We start from the raw sequence: 22,974 nt of genomic DNA, 5'->3' as shown, positions 1-22,974 counted from the left end.
CAGGTGTGAGCCACCGTGCCTGGCCAAAAAAAATTTTTTTTTTGAGATGGTATTTGGTTATGTTTCCCAGGCTAGTCTTGAACTCCCAAGCTCAAGTGATCCTCCTGCCTCAGCCTCCCAAGTAGCTGATATTACAGATGAAAGCCACTGTGCCTGGTGCCTGGAAGCTACGTTAGAAAATTCAACGTAGCCATGGACCACTGTGCATATATGCACACATGTGACACATGCATATGATCTCTCCAGACCTCTTCCTTCTTGGGCAGGTTTGGGAGTCTAGAGCCATGCATTATTAAACCCTTCCAAGAAGATCCAGATTAGTTGTCTTTTATACTTCTTGCTTTATGGATTTTTTTTGAGATACATACTACTTTACTACAGGCCAATGAGAAAAGAATCCTAGTAACAAATATTAACATATAGATGATGGGTTGCATCCAAGTGAAGCCCTAATGTATAAATGAGCAAAGATTTCATAAGCTGTGCAAATAGAGATAAGCATAGGAGAATTAAATGAATCATCACACAGCAAATAATAGTATAGGCCTATTGTCACACTGAGGAGTTCTATTACATGAATTCCGTCTTTGTACACAGCAACTTTAACAGTTCATGAACATGAAGTACAGTAGCAAATATGCAGTGAAGAAATTTCCTAAAACTGTATTTTTTTTTTTTTTGTCCAGGCGTGGTAGCTCATGCCTGTAATCCCAGCATTTTGGGAGGCCTAGGCGGAAGGATTGCTTGAGCCCAGGAGTTTCAGACCAGCCTGGGCAACATAGGGAGACCCCATCTCTATAAAAAAAGAATTAGCCAGGCTTGGTCGTGCATGTCTGTGGTTCCAGCTACTTGGTGGGCTGAGGTGGGAGAATCGGTTGAGTCAGAGAGGTCAGCTGCAATGAGCCATGATCATGCCACTGCACTCCAGCCTAGGTGACAGAATGAGACCCTGTCTCAGAAACAATAACAAAAACATATTTTTAAATCTTTAGTATTATTTTTGCAGTTCTTCATGGATCTGATGCCTACATGCTACCTGCCTGGGTGCCATTGGAGCTCTGAATTTTTACCAGGTTATGTATGGACTTAGCTCTATTATGAACAGCAGGTTGGTGACATCAGAATCTGGGGGTGGCATGCAAGCACACCCAGATACCTCACTCTGTTTCTCACAGCCCTCACTTATGTCCCTGAGTAGATGAAGCCAATAATTCTGCAGAAGCGAACAAACAGCAGGAGGCCCATTTCTGTGATATGAGGAGCCTGCACTTAGGGCTGTTCGGCGGATAGTTTACAAGGGTAGAGTTCCAGATAATGCAGTTTCATAAAAGTAATTACTTAATGGTTTGAGTTCTTTAGAGAAGTATAGGCATGTGCCTCAGACTTCAAAGCAGGAGGTACCCAGTCTCCCATCTGTTTCTTTATAACGCAGATACTGCTGTCGTGAAAAAGGCAGAGTTCTGGAATATTCCCACTGTTATAGCTCAAGGAAGAATGTATTATCCTATGGTACACTGAAGAAGGATGAACTCAAAGGCTAATCATTGACTAGTCACATTAAGGTGTTCATTTCTTCTTAGTGCTCCTTTCAGACAGAAGTGCCTTGGATGAAAGTTAAGAGACCTGTGTCCTCATTCTTCAGCCCTAGCCAGTGAGCAGGACACAGTGAAGCACTTGTGCCCTCATCAGAAGAGTTTCATGCTGAATGAGCTCCGAGGAGTGCTGGAGGAATTATCCTGTGATTGCCCACCAGCTTCTCCCTGTTCTGGGATCTGAGAGGAGGCAAGATAAGCCTCCCTGTAAAATCCTCACACCTGCTGAGAGTCTGCCCCATGCTGGCTACGCTGCCACTTTCCCCATCTTTCCCCCACACTAGACAACATTAATCCATGATGATAGCTACTCCAGCAGAGCCAGAATCTGGTTTCAGAGTCTTTTTCAAGATAGCTCTGTAGGCAGCCACTTTGGATCATCCAGTCAGCATGAGAGAGGAGACTTGTTTGCAGTCCTGCTTCTGAGTGAATTTGTCTAAAAGCAATTCTAAAATCAATGTCCAGAGAATAGGGTTAAGAGGACATTGGGGAGGGGAAGGGCAGAGTCAGGGCTACTGGAGAACATAGCTATTACTTAGGTGGGGCTGCCCCATGGCAGCCGAGGTATAATATGCCAGCCTTCAGATAGTCATGGTGATCTCTTCCCATTGTATTTCCCCACTGTGTGTGTGTGTGTGTGTGTGTGTGTGAGAGAGAGAGACTGTGTATCCAAGACCCAGGATAACTGGCTGGAGCTGTGGGTTCAGTTTGCAACCATGGAGCAAGAGGGATCCCCCGATGGAGATCAAACTGATGTTCTTGATTGCCCTAGTGTGGTTTTCAACCAGCTAAGCTAGCTTGTGACCAGCAGAGAAAAATAAGGGCTCATTGTTCAAAGTGTGGTCCGTGGCCAGCTTGTTGGCCTCCCTTGGGAATGTGTTAGAAATGCAGAATCTCAAGTCTCATTCCAGAGCTACTGAAACTGTGATTCAGAGGCCAGGTGCAGTGGCTCACACCCGTAATTCCAGCACTTTGGGAGGCTGAGGTAGGAGGATTGCTTGAGGGCGGGAATATGAGACCCACCTGGGCAACATTTCAAGCTCTCATCTCTTAAAAAAATAGCCAGGCATGGAGGTTGATATGGCTACGCTTTAGGTCCCCACCTAAATCTCATCTTGAGTTATAATCCCCATAATCCCCACATGTGAAGGGAGAGAGCAGGTGGAGGTAATTGAATCATGGAGGCAGTTTCCCCCATGCTGTTCTCGTGCTAGTGAGTGAGTGCTCACAAGATCTGATGGTTTTATAAGGGGCTCTTCCCCCTTCGCTTGGCGTTTCTCCTTCCTGCCACCTTGTGAAGGTGGGTGCCTTGCTTTCCTCTTTGCCTTCTGCCATGATTGTAAGTTTCCTGAGGCCTTCCCAGCCACGCTGAACTGTGAGTCAATTAAACCTTTCTTTTATAAATTACCCAGTCTTGGGCAGTTCTTCATAGCAGTATGAAAACGGACTAATACAGCAGTGCATGCCTGTAGTCTTAGCTACTGGGGAAGCTGAGGTGGGAGGATCGCTTGAGCCTAAGAGATTGAGGCTGCAGTGAGCTCTGATTGCACCGCTGTACTCCAACCTGGGTGATGGAGCGAGACCCTGTCTCTTAAAAAAGAGATTCAAAATTTAAATCATTTTAACAAACCATGCGGGTGATTAATATGCACAAGAAAGTTTGAGAAGCACTGGCTTAGAAAAGTCACCATGTAGCACAGTAACTTCAAACTGATTAGTATTTTAAGGGTCTACTATGTGCCCAGAAATGTGCTGGACTTTGGTAGATACCAATGAAATATGTGACAGGCTCTGTCTCTGAAAGTAGCTCGGTGAGTGTAAAGGCACCATGCAGAGCACAGACTGGAAAGAGAACCTTGTTTTTGTTTTGTGCTGCTTTTTATTTTCCTTTTTCCTCTGCTGTTAATTATTTTATCCTTATAGTGATGACAAAAAAATTCCTTTAATTCTTATGTTGCCCTGCATTGCATAGGCCCTAATACTCAAATTTCAGAATTTCTCCCAATTCTCTTGGTGGCTTTGGGGGCTTGTCTCAGTCCTTCCACTCCTCATCCTCACCATCTGTTTCTCCACCACCTTTCTGCTGGCCCAAGGTTTGGACCAAGGCCTTGCTTTTGCAGAGTACAGTGATAGGGCATTTTTCTACCTCAGCTATTGCTGATTTGCTTATTCTATTGAAAAGGGCTCAGAATCTTAGGCAATTCATAAGGCTTAGAGTGGAATTGCAGAATGGAACCTGCTTACTGATAAGAGACAGTGCTATTCAATAGATCCTTAATTGGCGGTGGGGGGAGGGGTCCTTCACCTGTTCTGGGATCTATTAAACAGCCCCTTGGGCTGAGTTTCCCTTCTATGAGGGTGCTGAATGGCCAAGGGACAGATGCCAACTATATTCACTAGATGACATACGCTATTATCTGTCTTCTCCATCTTCAGCAGGTTTGCCACTCTGTGCTACCATCTTGGGAGACTGCACTGCACTGCACTGCCCAGCACCAAGCAATGCAAGATCAGTTATCTCTACTAAGTTCATTGCTATGGGTCAGTTTCAATGGTGTAACTGTCTGGTAAGTCCTCTTAACATATAGAACAGTGATTAGGAGAAGCAAGACAGGGTGTCTCTAAAGTCTGTCAAGTGGGTAAAAGATGGGCTGCTGAAGTGGGTTCCATTTGCCTTCTCCGTCCTCTTTCAGGCCATTAGCTGGTGGTATGGGGCACCTCACACTGCCATCCCTGGCTTTTGCCAACTGCCAACATTCAGGAAGGCAGGCTTCTTTAAATCTGAGTCTGTGGATTAATTGCATTTTCTTAACTCAGACACTGTTAAGAATCTGTCAGCATTTCCATTAAGAAAAGATTAATAAGATGACAAATTGCTAGTTATACCAATGCTCTTGTGTGTTTTTTTTCCCCCTGAGGATTATCTTGGGTGAAGATTTCCACTCTTGTGGCATTGTTACACAAAACTATATGATCCTCCACTCTGCAATAGAATAGTCATTAACCCCATGTGACTACTTTAAATTAATTTAAAATAAATGAAAGATTTAGTTTCTCAGTTACACCACATCTGCAACCTTCCTTTATTCCTTTCTTCTCTTTTTTTTTTTTTTTTTTTTTTTTTTTTTTTTTTTTTTGAGACAGGATCTTGCTCTGTCACTCAGGCTGGAGTGGTATCATAGCTCACTGCAGCTTCAAACTCCTGGGCTCAGGTGATCCTCCTGCCTCAGCCTCCTGAGTAATTGGGACTACAGGTATGCACCACCATACCTGGTGAATTTAAACTTTTCTTTCTTTTTTTTTTTTAGACAGGGTCTCACTCTGTCATGGTTGACAGAGTGCAGTGTTGTGATTTCGCTCACTATAACCTCCGTCTCCCAGGCTCAAGCGATCCTCCCGCCTCAGCCTCTCCAGTAGTTGGGACTTTGGGCATGCACCACCATGCCCAGCTAATGTATTTTTTTTTTTTTTTTTTGGTATTTTGTAGTGATAGGTTTTCACCATGTTGCCCAGGCTGGTCTTGAACAACTGAGCTCAAGAGAGCCGCCCATCTTGTCCTCCCAAAGTGCTGGGATTATAAGCATGAGACACCACACCTGGCCAATTTTTTTTTTTTTTTTTTTTTCAAGTTTTCACCATGTTGCCCAGGCTGGTCTCAAATCCCTGGCCTTAAGCAATTCTCTCACCTCAGTCTCCCAAACTGTTGGAATTACAGGTGTGAGCCACAGCACCTGGTCACCTGCAACATTTCAAGTGTTCAATAGTCACGAGTGGCTAGTGGCTACAGATGAAAGACATTTCTATCACAGTTCTTCTAGACAGTGCTAAGAGATGACTTTGGGCAAGTCATTTGACTTCCCTAAGGGCACAGTTCCTGCGTCTGTTAATGGGGTAATTCTACTTGCATAACAGGGTCCTTCTGAGAGCTCTGGCATCAGTGCTCAATTGGCAATAACCTCCTTTGTCCTGCACCTCCTGCCAAACAACCTATTTTTCTTAATCCCTAGATCACCTGTATTACTAGGAGCTCATTTTGAGCTTCAAGGTCTGGCCAGGAGCAGAGGGAATCACCTTTCTCTCAATGGTAGAAAGGGGAATTTGTGATATCCTGCGATTCTAAGATTGTGATACCTGCCCAGGCAGGAGGAGATAGGCTTTGCTTCTTCTGCACACCTTGCTTTTATTTCAACTCATTTCTTCTCTCAGTCATTGCCTGAAATGAATGAGTGTGTTGAAATGAGTAATATTTGGAGTTTCAAATGAATAATTGTTACACAAATCATTAGTTCTCAAATTTTAGTGGACATCAGAATCACCTGGAGGGCTTGTCAAAGCACGGATTTCTGGGCTCCACCCCCAGAGTTTTAGGGTCGGCAGGTCTGATGTGGGGCCTGGCAATTTGTGTATGCATTCCCAGGTGCTGCTGCTTCTGGTGGTGGTCTGCAGTGCACCTGAGTTGTGGAAGCTGGAGCATTTTTATAAGCAAAGATTAAATTGTATCCTTGCTTTACACAGAGGATACCCAGCACGTTCTTGAGGGCATGAAAATTCTTTATAACATTATTATAATTGCGATTTCATTGTCAAAATAGAAAAGATTCACCCCGATTGTGGATTATAGATGACATTTTTTTCCTTCATTTTTTTTTTTTTTTCTTTTTACAAACCCTTGTGTCAAGAAGGGCTGACTTACAATAGAGGACGGCGAGGGAGCTGCTCTGCTACATACAAAATTCCCAGCCAGAAGCAGGTGGTCTACCAGTGGTTTACCACCAGGTTCCCCACAAAACTGGCAGTGCATGAATGGCATAGATGATGGTCTCCAAGCCAACTGCAGCATGTAGATTTCAGTGCCTGCTTTTGCATTTGTATGTACAATCACATTATTACCAAGCAATTTCCAGAACTGGCAACATTTAACTTTTGACCTAGTGTTTCTCAAATTGTCTCTTCCCTTTCTGGTGATACCATGGCTGTAGCTGGACCCCTGGGCCTTCCCTATCCCTGCTCCTGTTTTGTTACTCCCAGGCTACTTGGTGGGAAAGTGATACATCTCATTTTCAGGGCGTTTTTGGTGGGTTAGCGTCGTAATCTACGATTTTGCCTGTAGAGGGCAGCAGCACCAAGAGCTTCTGGCTGCATTTTCAGTGTCAGGTGTCAGCCTGGTATCTCTCTGTTCTTTCCGTCCCTCTTCTCACCTTGCCCTTCTTTCTGGAAGTCACATCTAAAAAAGATATTTTCAAAGTACCCCCGTTGTCTCGGCAACTGGTGCTCAGGAAGGCGGCCTGGGGTGTAGCAGCGGTGTTGGCTGGACGCCCACCTGCTTTCAGCGTGGCTGAGAGGGGACTGCCCCCACCCCACAGCCTGGCCACCTGGCAATGCCCAGTGACTGTGGGAGGTGGCTGTCTGGGAAGCCTGTTCTCGCCGCCGACTTCTGGGGCTTTGCTCGCACATATCCTCTTTTGCTTTCTTGTCCCCAAAATGCCTCTTCCCAGAAAGAATCTGAGTCAGTCTCTCGTCATTAGATTAGTTCCTGCCAAACTACGGCAGATGTCAAAGCAGCTGATAGGAAGATTATGATTCTCCCTTTCCCAATCCCAACAGACAAAGTGGTGTAAAGAACCAGAGGGGAGAAGGTTGTCAGGCAAAGTTCCGATGAGGAGGGAAGATGATTCTATTCTGGCAGCTCAGTAACCATATTCCCATTCCCTCTGTCCCATTCAACATGGAGATGCAGGAAGGAGTCCCACTTAACTCCCGGTCTGAACAGCCCAGGATCTTTGGATTTAATGTTGTCTTAAAACAAGAACAGTTGCCTTTCTTTCAATAGACACCCCTTGACTTGGCCCACATGGTTGTGGGTGTAGTGGATTTTCTGAGGAGGATTTTTACTGGTCTAGTGCTGTCTTTCCTGCAGGAACTCACTCATACTCTCTCACCTGCACACACGGGTTTCAATTTACCTTCTTTCTGTTAGCACCTGTTCTGTCACCAGTGAGTGATAACTGCTGACAATTTCTTCTCCTGAGGCTCACAGGGAAGGAAGTTCTCTGAACCTCCTCGTTGAGGAGCCACTCTGCAGTGGTCCCAGGAGTTCATTTGGTTTGGAACCCCCCTAGTGTAACCCTACTCTTGTCCCGGAGTGAACCCTTTCTCCTTAAGGAGATGGCACAAGATCTTAGACACATCTTAGATCCAAGACCCCAGACAAAATGGCTCAGTTCAGAAAAGACTCAAGTCATCAGGATGCTAAAGTGGGCTCAGGAAGTCCTGCAGCCACCTGGGCATCCTTTGTGGGGAAGAAGTCAGCAGTGGCCCCAGGAAAAAAAAAACTAGATCAAATCCAGGGGGTCAGGGCAGAAGTGGCCTGGCCTTGTGTTGTGCCAAACCCCTATTAACCTCAATAGGGAAGGCACTAGGTTCAGGAGGCTGAAGAAGAGACCCAGAGCCAGCAAAGGAGACATGGTTTTTTTTTTTTTTTTTTTTTTTTTTTGGAGACACAGTCTTTCTCTGTCACCCAGGCTGGAGTGCAGTGGTGTGGTCTTGGCTCACTGCAATCTCTGCCTCCTGGGTTCAAGCGATTCTTCTGCCTCAGTCTCCCAAGTAGCTGGGATTACAGGCACGTGCCACCACACCTAGCTAATTTTTGTATTTTTAGTAGAGACGGGGTGTCACCATGTTGGCCAGGCTGGTCTTGAACTCCTGACCTCAGGTGATCCTCCTGCCTTGGCATCTCAAAGTACTGAGATTACAGGCATGAGCCACCATGCCCGGCCAATGTGGGGTTTTATTAGGGGCTCACATACAGGGGAGAGAGTCCAGTGGTGGTGGGCTGGACAAGATATCCATCTTACAAACAGTCCAGTGGCAGCAGGCTGGGCAGGAAAACCGTAACTGCTTGCAAACAGTGTGCAGTTTAAATTTAGCATTTTCACCTAACACCCTCCCCTTAAACCTTTGTTTAGCCCAAAACTCAGGGCCTCAATCCCTTGTATGGCCCGTGTTCCATGGGATGGGCCGGGGGCTCGGATGTTCATCATTGATAAGGTATGAATCTCCAGGTTGGCCATGCCGGATTCCTTAGCTTGAAACACACATTCAGATGTGTCTGCCATACAGGGTCATTCTCAGGGTCTGCTTATGTTAATGCTATCAGGTGTGTTTACCCTACATGCAGCATGTATTATGCAGCCTGTATCAGCCACAAGTGTCCAGGCGGGAGAGCAACTGGTGGGGGCGCTGTGGCAGCGGGCAGGAGGGAGGGAGACTGACTTGTGTTGGAATGCGGGTCCTTCTCTGTTGACTGCCTTTTCCCTCCTCGGTTCTACTTCTCCGGTCTCTCACCCCAGGCATCCCCTAAGTCTTTCTTTCCCATCAGAACTTTCCTCCTTTCACACTGAGGCGCAAATGGTTGATAACAGTTGAGAGTGACAGTTCCTGAGAGCATTCTCTGGACTACCATTTTAAGATAATTGTTTATAATAGAAAATGTCAATCATGTAGAAACAGAATAGTATAATCGACTCCTGAGTATCCATCATCCAGCCTCAACAATTAACTTACAGCTCACCTGGTTTCTTCCATAGACCTAGATTACTTGGAAGCAAATCCAAGCCATTTCTTTTCAGTATGTGCAGAAGGCTCTCTTAAGCCCCAATCTGACCATGCCACAAGCTGGTGAATGACATCTGGTGGCAGGATAGGGTCCATGCTACTCTCTGGATTAGAACGGGTCCTCTGCAATCTGGTGCTGCCATCTCTCCACTTCCCAGGGGACCCTACCTTTTCACCTATGCTCAATGTTGTTCCCCCAAACATCACATTTTAAAAATCCACCACTTAGAACTCCTGACCTCAGGTAATCCACCTGCCTCAGCCTCCCAAAGTGCTGGGATTACAGGTGTGAGCCACCGTGCTTGGCCTGGTCTTGCCCTTACTTTCAATGGCAAAAACAGCAATTACTTTTGCACCAAGCTAACACTATTTGTCTTCCTCGGTGGACAGTGAAGTGGTTGAGAACAGGGACTGAGACTTACGTTCCCTGGTGCCACGGTGCTAAGCCCTGTATCTGGCACATCACAGGTGTTGAATCCCTGTTGTTGAATGCATGAATGAACACGGCATTCTGCACGATCACTTGGAGAAACTTGACATGAACTCCTTGTGCCAGTTACAATTTCCAGAGAGATCAGGGTGTTAGGCTAAATGGGATTCTTAATATTTTTTCCATCCAACACTGTTGTTGGTTATGGACCACTGCGTGAGTGGAGGGCTGTCTATGGCTCTCACATGGGAGAACACACTGGAGGGGTTGGAGAGGGCAACTGGAGGTGGTGGGGGTCGGGTTTCACACAAGTAGTGTGAAAAAGCCTCCTGTTGTTCCAGGTGCCCTTCAGGTACAGCCTGTTGGTTGAGAATCATTGAGCTGGAGAGATAAGGTGCTAAAGCAAAATTCTAGGCAATAGCCCAGAGATGGACAGGGAATTTGAGGATGGTGCGCACAGACACGGTCTTCCTTCCATCTCTCAGGCTCTTTTGAAGACCATCCCTGAATTAGACCAATGAGAATGAATGGCACTATTTTCCTCGCAAAAAACGTGCTCTTTTTCTTCCCCCATGAAGTCTAGTGGAACTGATACTGAGATTGATTACACATTTGAGTGAGCTCCTGGGAAGAAACAGGGAAGTTAGAATGTTTACAACTTTCCTTGTCCTGATTCATTTCAAGGACATGGGTCATTAGCATCTGCCGGCAGACAGAGATAGATGCATAAATTCCAACCATTTTGTGATCAAATATGGGCATAATGTTTTTTGATCCTTGAGGTGATTGTTATTATTTACTGGAAATTCCATTATTAAACCCAGCAGCAAAAGCCTTTCTCTTCTTTTTTCATAGTTCTCACTAATTAGAACCTGCTATTAGTCATGGTCTGGCTAGAACTTAACTACTGACCTAACCTAAGCCTTTTAAACAAGAAGCTTTTTATCACAGTTCTTCAGATACTCTGGCTTGTGAGTGGCAAATCCGCAACCCTGACGCCCGTGTGCATCACGGCTCGCTGTGAAAACACACTTGTTAACATGTAAAACACCTCCAATGTATTTTGACTATTGCAGCAAAGACCATTCACAAAATGAAAGAAATAGACCCTAAAATCCAGTTCTCCTGCTTCATAGTGTGATCTCAGAAGAGTAAAATGGCCTATTTAGTCCTCATGATCCTCACTGACAGGAGAGACTAGAACATGGCAGTTAGGTTTTCCTTTGCATGCCAATGTGACAGGCTGGTAGCAGTTGCTTGGAATGTTCTGCTGAGAAAGGATGGTGGGAAATGGTGCTGTGTTTCATTGCTGATGGGATCCCATGGGTAAGGGATCATGAGTGGCAAGATTTACCAAGTGTTTGTCAATTCCAGGTTTGCAATATCTTAGGCCTGTCCCTGTAGAGAGATACAAAATGTGGTTAATGTTCTAGTTGGCCCTAAAGGCAAAATTGACCAGGCAGTAGTTCAGTATTTCAGTATGTTTTTTGTAGGTATAGATCACCAAAGCCTCCAAAAGATGTGGGAATTCTGGGATCTTTGGTGCACTTCAGAATTTTTAATGTCCTGGATGACCCTGCCACTTAGACTGAAATAAAGTCCTTCTTGGTATGTGCTTATTAACCAGGCCAGGCTATTAGATCCCCACGTCACCTGGTATATTGCTGGATTAGGGTAGGTGGGGGGACCAAGACCAGTGGCATCCCAGGAAGCAATGGGTTTTCTGATGGATGTAGTTATTATTAGAGTAATAAGACAATTAGGGTATGTGTAATCTTTAAGCTTAGAAAGTATTCAGATAACCCAACAAAGAACTCATGTTAGAGGTTTTCTGAATCTTAGAGAGGTTATATAACTGTTCAAAGTCACATGAGGTGGGGAGGAGGGAGCTAACATATTTTAAGAGCTTGTTATAAGCCAGGCACTTTATGGAGTTATAACTCAATTTTTCCAACAGCCCTGTGGGGGTAGTAATATAGTAATAGTATTACATAGGCAAGAAACTGGTGATTCAGAGTCATGGAATAACTTTCACATTGTTGCATAAGGAGAGACACAGAAAGTCAGTCTTCCCAACAGTCTGGATTCTGATCACAGTATACTTTGTGTTAAGACTTTTGTATATTTCCTAACTTCCCAATTCATGAGGACCCCAGTAACTTGATATTTCTGACAACCAGGAAGTGGTATTAAAAAAGACCCATTCATGATAAAGATGTTTGTAAGCCAACTGTCAGTATAAATAATTGCTATGGGAATTTTGAAGATATTAAAATTGGAAAGGGTTTTTAGCCATTTAGAAGAATTTTTTTATATTCAAGTAATTGACAAGCTAATCAAAACTTCTTTATTAACATCAGGTTTCCCAAGTACTTCCATAGGTCATTTATTGCTCACCAACTTCAAGAAATATTTAAAAGCCATAAATAAGAGTTATGCTTTCTTTTAAAAGGCTAAGGACTATACAAGAGGTTAGTTTGGCTACCTAGACAAAGCAAAAATAAGGAAGAATGGACTTGGTGCTTCCAAGTGAGTTGAGGATAATAGAAAACAATTAGACCTGCTCAATTTGCATTTCAAGTCTGTCTCTGTCCAGGGAAGGGTTTGTGTCCTGAAGATAAAACCAACATCAGTAACAGTGAACAAAGCCATTTGGGAAATAAGATGATAAAACTCTATGGAACCAACTTAAGTGGTCGTAAGTCTCAAGACCTTGGGCAATGACCTGGAAGGGTAGTGAGACGAGAACTTTTTGTGTGAGAGCTCCAGACACCTGCGTGTTAACCTTCAGTGTACAGAGGAAAACAAAGACGAGCAAAACAACCACAGTCTTCAAGATGGAGAAAAGTATTTCACGTGTATACTGAAGACCAGCTGGCTTGATGTTGGTTGAGGCCAAAATCTAGAGAATGTTGTTAAAACAGGCTCCTTTAAAAAAAATTATTATACTTTAAGTTCTAGGGTACATGTGCAGAACGTGCAGGTATTTTGCATAGGTATATATGTGCCATGGTGGTTTGCTGCACCCATCAACCTGACATCTATATGAGGCATTGTCCTAATACTATCCCTCCCCTAGCCCCCCACCCCCACCCCGACAGGCCCCAGTGTGTGATGTCCCCTCCCTGTGTCCATGTGTTCTCATTGTTCAGCTCCCATTTATGAGAACATGTGGTGCTTTGTTTTCTGTTCCTGTGACAGTTTGCTGAGAATGATGGTTTCCAGCTTCATCCATGTCCCTGCAAAGGACATGAACTCATCCTTTTTTATGGCTGCATAGTATTCCATGGTATATATGTACCACATTTTCTTAATCCAGTCTATTGTTGATGGACATTTGGGTTGGGTCCAAGTCTTTGCTATTGTGAACAGTGCCACAATAAACATACCTGTGCGTGTGTCTTTATAGTAGAATGATTTATAATCCTTTGGGTAGATATCCAGTAATGGGATTGCTGGGTCAAATGGTATTTCTAGTTCTAGATCCTTGAGGAATTGCCATACTGTCTTCCACAATGGTTGAACTAATTTACACTCCCACCAACAGTGTAAAAGTGTTCCTGTTTCTCCACATCCTCTCCAACATCTGTTGTTTCCTGACTTTTTAATGATTGCCATTCTAACTGGCGTGAGATTGTATCTCATTGTGGTTTTGATTTGCATTTCTGTAATGATGAGTGATGATGAGCTTTTTTTTTCCATATGTTTGTTGGCTGCATAAATGTCTTCTTTTGAGAAGTGTTTTTTCATATCCTTCACCCACTTTTTGATGGGGTTGTGTTTTTCTTGTAAATTTAAGTTCTTTGAAGATTCTGGATATTAGCCCTTTGTTAGATGGATAGATGGCAAAAATTTTCTCTTATTCTGTAGGTTGCCTGTTCACTCTGATGGTAGTTTCTTTTGCTGTGCAGAAGCTCTTGAGTTTAATTAGATCTCATTTGTCAATTTTGGCTTGTGTTGTCATTGCCTTTGATGTTTTAGTCATGAAGTTTTTGCCCATGCCTGTGTCCTGAATGGTATTGCCTAGGTTTTCTTCTAGGATTTTTATGGTTTTAGGTCTTATGTTTAAGTCTTTAATCCATCTTGAGTTAATTTTTGTATAAGGTGTAAGGAAGGGATCCAGTTTCAGTTTTCTGCTTATGGCTAGCCAGTTTTCCCAACACCATTTATTAAATAGGGAATTCTCTCCCTACTTCTTGTTTTTGTCAGGTTTGTCAAAGATCAGATGGTTGTAGATGTGTGGTATTATTTCTGAGGCCTCTGTTCTGTTCCATTGGTCTATATATCTATTTTGGTACCAGTACCATGCTGTTTTGGTTACTGTAGTCTTGTAGTATGGTTTGAAGTCAGGTAGCATAATGCCTCCAGCTTTGTTCTTTTTGCTTAGGATTGTCTTAGCTATGAGGGCTCTTTTTTGGTTGCATACGAAGTTTAAAGTACTTTTTCCACTTCTGTGAAGAAAGTCAGTTGTAGCTTGATGGGGATATCATTGAATCTGTAAATTACTTTGGAGAGTATGGCCATTTTCACGATATTGATTCTTCCTATCCATTAGTATGGAATGTTTTTCCAATTATTTGTGTCCTCTCTTATTTCTTTGAGCAGTGGTTTGTAGTTCTCCTTGAAGAGGTCCTTCACATCCCTTGTAAGTTGTATTCCTAGGTATTTTATTCTCTTTGTAGCAATTGTGAATGGGATTTCACTCATGATTTGGCTGTTTGTCTGTTATTGGTATATATGAATGCTTGTGATTTTTGTACGTTGATTTTGTATCCTGAGACTTTGCTGAAGTTGCTTATGGGCCTAAGGAGATTTTGGGCTGAGACGATGGGGTTTTCTAAATATACAGTAAAGTCATCTGCAAACGAGACAATTTGACTTCCTCTTTTCCTAGTTGAATACCCTTTATTTTTTTCTCTTGCCTGATTGCCCTGGCCAGAACTTCCAATATTATATGAATAGAAGTGGTGAGAGAGGGCATCCTTGTCTTGTGCCAGTTTTCAAAGGGAATGCTTCCAGTTTTTGCCCATTCAGTATGATATTGGCTGTGGGTTTGTCAGAAATACCTTTTAAGATATGTTCCATCAATACCTAGTTTGAGAGTTTTTAGCATGAAGGGGTGTTGAATTTTTGTCAAAGGCCTTTTCTGCATCTATTGAGATAATCATGTCATTTTTGTCACTGGTTCGTTTATGTGGTGGATTACATTTATTGATTTGTATATGTTGAACTAGCCTTGTATCCCAGGTATGAAGCTGACTTGATCATGGTGGGTAAGCTTTTTGATGTGCTGCTGGATTCATTTTGCCAGTATTTTTTTTTTTTGAGGGTTTTTGTGTCAATGTTCATCAGGGATATTGGCCTGAAAATTTTTTTTTTCTTGTGTCTCTGCCAGGTTTTGGTATCGGGATGATGCTGGCCTCATAAAATGAGTTAGGGCGGATTCCCTCTTTTTCTATTGTTTGGAATAGTTTCAGAAGGAATGGTACCAGCTCCTCTTTGTACCTCTGGTAGAATTTGGCTGTGAATCCATCTGGTCCTGGACTTTTTTTGGTTGGTAGGCTATTATTGCCTCAATTTCAGAGCCTGTTATTGGTTTATTCATGGATTTAACTTCTTTTTGATTTAGACTTGGGAGGGTGTATGTGTCTAGGAACTTATCAATTTCTTCTAGATTTTCTAGTTTATTTGCATAGAGGTGTTTATAGTATTCTCTGATGGTAGTTTGTATTTCTGTGGGATCAGTGGTGATCTCACCTTTATCATTTTATTTATTGCATCTATTTGATTCTTCTCTCTTTTCTTTGGCTAGTGTCTATCTAGTCTGTTGATCTTTTCAAAAAACCAGCTATTGGATTCATTGATTTTTTTTTTTTTTTGAAGTGTTTTTCGTGTCTCTATCTCCTTTATTTCTTCTCTGATTTTAGTTATTTCTTGTCTTCTGCTAGCTTTTGAATTTGTTTGCTCTTGCTTTTCTGGTTCTTTTAATTTTGATGTTAGGGTGTCGATTTTAGATCTTTCCTGCTTTCTCTTGTGGGCATTTAGTGCTATAAATTTCCCTCTACACACTGCTTTAAATGTGTCCTAGATATTCTGGTACATTGTGTCTTTGTTCTCATTGGTTTCAAAGAACATCTTTATTTCTGCCTCCATTTCGTTATGTACCCAGTAGTCATTCAGGAGCAAGTTGTTCAGTTTCCAGGTAGTTGTGCAGTTTTGAGTGCGTTTCTTAATCCTGAGTTCTAATTTGATTGCATTGTGGTCTGAGAGACTGTTTGTTATGATTTCTGTTCTTTTGCTTGTGCTGAGGAGTGTTTTACTTCTAATTATGTGGTCAATTTTAGAATAAGTGCAGTGAGGTGCTGAGAAGAATGTATATTCTGTTGATTTGGGGTGGAGAGTTCTGTAGATGTTGATTAGGTTTGCTTGGTCCAAAGCTGAGTTCAAGTCCTGGATATCCTTGTTAATTTTCTGTCTCATTAATCTGTCTAATATCAACTCCCACTATTATTGTGTGGGAGTCTAAGTCTCTTTGTAGGTCTCTAAGAACTTGCTTTATGAACCTGGGTGCTCCTTACTGGGTGCATATATATTTAGGATAGTTAGCTCTTCTTGTTGCATTGATCGCTTTACCATTAGGTAATTTCTTTCTTTGTCTCTTTTGATCTTTGTTGGTTTAAAGTCTGTTTTATCAGAGACTAGGATTGTAACCCCTGCTCTGTTTTTGCTTTCCATTTGCTTGGTAAGTATTCCTCCATCCCTTTATTTTGAGCCTATGTGTGTCTTTGCACAGGAGATGGGTCTCCTGAATGCAGCACACTAATGAGTCTTGACCCTTTATCCACTTGCCAGTCTGTGTCTTTTAACTGGGGCATTTAGCAGGTTTACATTTAAAGTTAATATTTTTATGTGTGAATTTGATCCTGCTACTATGATGCTAGCTGGTTATTTTGCCTGTTAGTTGATGCAGTTTCTTTATAGTGTTGATGGTCTTTACAATTTGGTATGTTTTTGCAGTGCCTGGTTCCAGTTATTCCTTTCCATGTTTAGTGCTTCCTTCAGGAGCTCTTGTAAGGCAGGCCTGGTGGTAACAAAATCTCTCAGCATTTGCTTGTCTGTAAAGGATTTTATTTCTCCTTCACTTATGAAACTTAGTTTGCCTGGATATGAAATCTGGGTTGAAAATTTTCTTTAATAATGTTAAATATTAGCCACTCTCTTCTGCCTTGTAGGGTTTCTGCAGAGAGACCCGCTGTTAGTCTGACTGGCCTCCCTTTGTAGGTAACCCGACCTTTCTCTCTGGCTGCCCTTAACATTTTTTTCCTTCATTTCAACCTTGGTGAATCTGATGATTATGTATCTTGGGGTTGCTCTTTTCAGAGTGTCTTATTTCCTGAATTTGAATGTTGGCCAGTCTTGCTAGGTTGGGGAAGTTCTCTTGGATAATATCCTGAAGAGTGTTTTCCAACTTGGTTCCATTCTCTCTGTCACTTTCAGGTACACCAATCAGAGGTAGATTTGGTCTTTTCACATAGTCCCATATTTCTTGGAGGCTTTGTTTGTTTCTTTTCCCTCTTTTTTCTCTAATCTTGTCTTCTCACTTTATTTCATTGAGTTGATCTTCAATGTCTGATACCCTTTGTTCCACTTGATCAATTCGGCTGTTGTTACTACTGTATGCTTCATGAAGTTCTTGTGCTGTGTTTTTCAGTTCCAGGGCATTTATGTTCTTCTCTAAACTGGTTATTCTAGTTAGCAATTCATCTAGCCTTTTTTTTAAGGTTCTTAGCTTCCTTGCGTTGAGTTAGAATATGCTCCTTTAGCTTGGAGGAGTTAGTTACTACCCACCTTCTGAAGCTTACTTCTGTCAATTCATCAAACTAATTCTCTGTCCAGTTTTGTTCCGTTGCTGGTGAGGAGTTGTGATCCTTTGGAGGAGAAGACGCGTTCTGGTTTTTGGAATTTTCAAATTTTTGCACTGGTTTCTCCCCATCTTCGTGGATTTATCTACCTTTGGTCTTTGTAGTTGGTGACCTTCAGATGGGGTTCTGAGTGGACGTCCTTTTTGTTGATGTTGATACTATTCCCCTCTGTTGGTTAGTTTTCTTCCTAACAGTCAGGCCACTCTGCTGCAGGTCTGCTGGAGTTTGCTGGAGGTCCACTCCAGACCCTGTCTGCCTGGGTATCACCAGTGGAGGCTGCAGAACAGCAAAGATTGCTGCTTGTTGCTTCCTCTGGAAGTTTCGTCCCAGAGGGTCACCCACCAGATGCCAGCCAGAGTTCTCCTGTATGAGGTGTCTGTCAGCCTCTACTGGGAAGTGTCTCCCAATCAGGATACATGGGGGTCGGGGACCCACTTGAGAGGCATTCTATCCCTTATCAGAGATTGAATGCTGTGCTGGGAGGTCTGCTGCTCTCTTCAGAGCTCCCAGGCAGAGATGTTTAAGTCTGCTGAAGCTGTGCCTACAACCACCCCTTTCCCCAGGTGCTCTGTCCCAGAGAGGTGGGGGTTTTGACTATAAGTCCCTGATTGGGGCTGCTGCCTTTTCTTCAGAGATGTCCTGCCCAGGGAGGAGGGAATCTAGAGAGGCAGTCTGGCCACAGGAGCCTTGCTGAGATGTGGTGGGCTCTGCCCAGTTTGAAGTTCCCTGTGGCTTTGTTTACACTGTGAGGATAAAACCACCTACTTGAGCTTCAGCAATGGTGGATGCCCCTCCCCACACCAAGCTCGAGTGTCCCAGGTGGAGTTCAGACTGCTGTGTTGGCCGTAAGAATTTCAGGCCAGTGGATCTTAGCTTGCTGGGCTCTGTGGGGGTGGGGCCTGCTGAGCCAGACCACTTGACTCCCTGGCTTCAGCCCCCTTTCCAGTGGAGGGAATGATTCTGTCTCGCAGGTGTTCCAGGTGCCATTTGCCACTGGGGTATGATAAAAAAAACTTCTGTGGTTAGCTTGGTGTCTGCTCAAATGGCTGCCCAGCTTTATGCTGGAAACCCAGGGCCCTGGTGGTGTAGGCGCTTGTGGGAATCTCCTGGTCTGTGGGTTGCAAAGACTGTGGGAAAAGCGCAGTATCTGGGCCGGAGTGCATAGTACAGTCCCTAATGGCTTCCCTTGGCTAGGAGAGGGAGTTCACTGACCCCTTGTGCTTCCCGGGTGAGGCGATGCCCTACCCTGCTTCAGCTAGCCCTCCTTGGGATGTACCCACTGTCCAACCAGTCCCAGTGTGATGAACTGGGCATCTCAGTTGGAAATGCAGAAATCACCCGCCTTCTGTGTTGGTCGTGCTGGGAGCTGCAGACTGGAGCTGTTCATTCTCCAAAACAGGCTCTTAATCATCAGAACAAGAAGTGTTGATCACCCCAGCAGGCTTTGGGTTTTCCAAGAACACAGGCCAGAATTATCTCATACTCTTTTCTAGTACATTATACTTTGGTAATTATGTCTGGATTTTAGTAGTGAGAGTCTTAAAATAGCAAACACTTTAAAAATTATTATGGGCCAGACTATATCTAAGTACCTTATATTATCTCATTTAATTATGTCATCCACATTTGAGGTAGATACTATTATTTTCATTTCATAGATGAGGAAATCAAGGCCCTGAGATTAAGACATCATATGTAGGGCCCATATGTCATGTCCTGAGGTAATTCAGTATGAAGGTCCCATGTGTCATGTCCTGGGATCGATTCTCTAAATGATAAGTAATGGTATTGTGACTCAGCATCAGTTATTATATCCTGCCTGAGATGGTAAATCTGCCCGTTAGTTGGGTGACTTTTCAAAGCCTGGGAAAATGTTATAGAAATATAGAGATAATGAGGTGAATCAAATTTGTAGTATTAATACTTTGGTGTGGTTTAGGAATGTTTTATGATCATTTGGATATTTTGTGTATATTTTAAGGTGTTAAGGAATCCAGCATATTGGATAATCTGATTGCAATTTGAAATGTGTAATTTTTATTAGACTCATGATACCAGTTTTAAAGATGTCATAGACTTTTATTAGGTTTGTAAATGGTATCGAAATGTTTTTTATAACCCAGTTTACTATATTTTCTCATTTATTACATTAATTGCTTAGAAATTGATTAAGTGCATAGAAAATTTTGTTTTCTAGGATTCTGTCAGGCTTTTGGAGTGCTTGAGAAAATCAGGTATGTTAAACGCGTAAAATTTAAAATGCCTGAGGGAATTTAACTAAATTTATAAATTGGATTATTTAAAATTTAATCTTTTATACTTAGTTAACTGAGGTAATCAAAGAAAAAGACACCATGAATTCTTATTTATTTTTTAAGATGGGGTCTCACCCTGTTGCTCAGGCTGGAGTACAGTGGGACAATCTAGGGTCACTGCAACTGCCTCCCGGGTTCAAACGATTCTCCTGCCTCAGCCTCCAGTAGCTGGGACTACAGGTGCCCACTACGACACTCGGCTAGTTTTTGAATTTTTAGCAGAGATGAGGTTTCACTATGTTGGCCAGGCTGGTCTCCAACTCCTGAACCCAAGTAATCCCCCCGCCTCGGCCTCTCAAAGTGCTGGGATTACAGGCATGAGCCACCGTGCCCGGCCTGAATTCTTATTTTCATATAAAACATTAGATTTATAACGACTTTTAAGTTGAACTTAAAGGCTTACGCAACACTAGTCCTTTGAATTTACACTTTCAATATATTTAATTGATTAAAATTCAATTTCTTTGGAGTAGTCCCTTGAGTGCACAATGTTCCCACAGATATTTAAAAGCTCAAATGATATTAGTAAGCACTCAGTAAGTGGTAGTTACAGATGGTCCCTCACTCCTGATGATTCATTTATCTTAATGATTTTTGACTTTACAATGGTTCAGAAGCAACGCACGTTCAGTAGAACATCAATAAATTATGTGAGATCTTCCACACTTCCGTATAAAACAGGCTTTGCGTTAGATGATTTTGCCCAACTATAGGCTGATATAGGTGTTCTGAGCAACTTTAATGTAGACTAGGCTAAACTGTGATGTTCAGCAGGTTAGGTGTGTTAAATGCATTTTTGACTTAATATTTTAACTTATGATAGGCTCATCAGGACGTACCTCATCATAAATTGAGGAGCATCTATATAATTAACAGTAACTCTTTCCCTGTTGTCCCCTTGAATCCCTGCAATAAAACTTCCATGACCTTGTATGTATTTCTTGTGACCCTGAGGATCCTGATTAGTCATAGGTAAGAATTACTCCAAACAACAAAACAATACTTCTTTGAGTCAATAATTTTATTACTATTATTTTTCACACAGAGGAGACTTAGTTACATAAAGTGATATTCTATGAATTAATTGTCAGTAGTAGAAGCACAAAGGTGTAGACAGTGAAACAAGAAACACCCTTTATCAGAATGAAGTCCATGTGACAGAAGTACATACTTCAAACAGCCTGTGTACAAATAAATAGAGCTTCCTGTCTATATACAGACATATTCACAGAGAATAAACTGACATAGTATCGCCATGTATCTCATCATCCAGTGAAAATTACTTATAATAAACACAACACATACAAAATGACAGAAGTAATTTGGAAGTGCATCCACTGGATTTTTGTAGGAGTGAGGATGGGGGTTACAATTCTCCTTTAAAATGGAGGCGAACAAAGGAAGCATGAGACCACGTCTATCCTAAAAAAGATCCTTTACAAAAATGGCATTCTGATATTTTTAACAAAACCTGTCTAAAAGACAGTTTATATGTTATAGAGCAAATGTCTATGTTGGCGTCAATGTTGACAACATTTTCTTTGTTTTAACCATATCTGAAGAACAAAAGTATAATTTTTAGTGCTAGCAGCAACTTCACTGAATCAGGAAGGTAGCTTTTGCTATTCTTAGTTTTGATGGCTTTTTAAGTATGTGGATTGCTTGAAGGTGGAAGCTGCTGCTTCTGGAGTTTTTTTGACTTGAGCAGAAGAAATATCAAGGCTAGATGCAGGGCATATATGTGTACTTTGTGTTCAGGGTTCAATAGCGCAATTGGGTAACAGAGGCTCCCTCTTCCGAATAGAGTCTCAGCCCTTTAGAGAAACTCTTCAGACCACAAAACAGCCTCTAACAGAGGACTATCACTGGCCCTTGGTTCAGATACCCTTTCTTTAGGGCAATTTGGCCATTTAAGCATAAAATTCATGGGGTTGTCCAATTTAGTACCCATGTTTACTCTATATAGATAATTTAGGTACCCTGTTCTGGTGGATATTTCTAGACTATTAAGTGCTTTTTAGTAATTATTTTACTTTTACTCAAATTAGATAAAAGGGCTGGGTATGGTGGCTCATTCCTTTAATCCCAGCACTTTGAGAGGCCAAAGCAGGAGGATCTCTTGTGCCCAGGAGTTGAGACCAGCCTGGGTAACATAGTGAGACTCAGTCTCTTAACAACAACAACAAAATTAGCCAGGCATGGTAGAATGTGCCTGAGGTCCCAGCTACTCAAGAGGCTGAGGTGGGAGGATCGCTTGAGTCCAGGTGTTTGAGGCTATACTGAGCTATGATTGCACCACTGCACTCTAGCCTGGGTGACAGCTGTCTGTTAAAAAAAAATTATATAAAAATTTGTGATGAAGTTGAAACATTAAAGTTTTTAGTTGTGGGGACATCTTTATGTGTGGGAAAACAGTGTACCATACTAGGTTAGAAGTTGTGTATTTTAGCAGAGAGGAGGAAAATAACCACCAAAGCATTATGAGGTCTACCGTTTTACATTTTCTCCCAAGGAAGGTTAGTAATTTAGGCATAAGGAATTATTTAATAAATTGTATATCTCTATTTGCCATTTTTATAAGGGAACTTCTTAGACCCATCCTATATTTATATAAAAGCTCAAACACATCCTACATTTCCCAGGTATATGTTTGCTAATTATCTATTTCATTCTCCATATGGGTGAACTTTGCTTTACATAACAAAATGGATTCCTGAAAAAAATCTACAATTTTAAAATAATTTCCATGTAGTATTAGAACTTGCTAAAGAAACTGTAATAAGCTATTTTGAAAACGAAGACTGCTTTTGTGAAATGAATAATTTCTTTGATTTTCAGTTTTATTAAAGCACACATCTAAAATTTATAAGATTAGGATTGCCTAGAACAATAATTCTAGTTAATAAAAAATAGAACAGATAAACTCCAATTTACAATAAACAATACAAAACAGGAATGACTCATGGACTGCTTATTGGTTGACTATATTCAGAAGCCCTGAATATATGTATTATTGGTATTTTATGGCTTTAATGAAGACAACTGTCTCTTATGAAGTACTATAAAGTGCAATATTAAAAAATTAAAAAACCCAAAAGGCA

At 42.1% G+C, this 22,974-nt stretch overlaps 1 protein-coding gene across 1 annotated transcript in view; it reads left to right on the top strand.

The window, feature by feature from the left end:
• Nucleotides 1-22,974, top strand: part of ACER2 (alkaline ceramidase 2) — a 150,880-nt gene that overhangs the window by 86,934 nt on the left and 40,972 nt on the right. The window contains exon 8 of the transcript XR_008660222.2: nt 1,007-1,073. The gene's annotated coding sequence lies outside the window, so the exon portion shown is untranslated. The remainder of the gene's footprint in view (nt 1-1,006; nt 1,074-22,974) is intronic.

Source organism: Symphalangus syndactylus, chromosome 9, assembly GCF_028878055.3.
Source record: "Symphalangus syndactylus isolate Jambi chromosome 9, NHGRI_mSymSyn1-v2.1_pri, whole genome shotgun sequence".
In the NCBI taxonomy this organism is placed as follows: domain Eukaryota; kingdom Metazoa; phylum Chordata; class Mammalia; order Primates; family Hylobatidae; genus Symphalangus; species Symphalangus syndactylus.
This window is presented reverse-complemented; position numbering and strand designations above follow the sequence as displayed.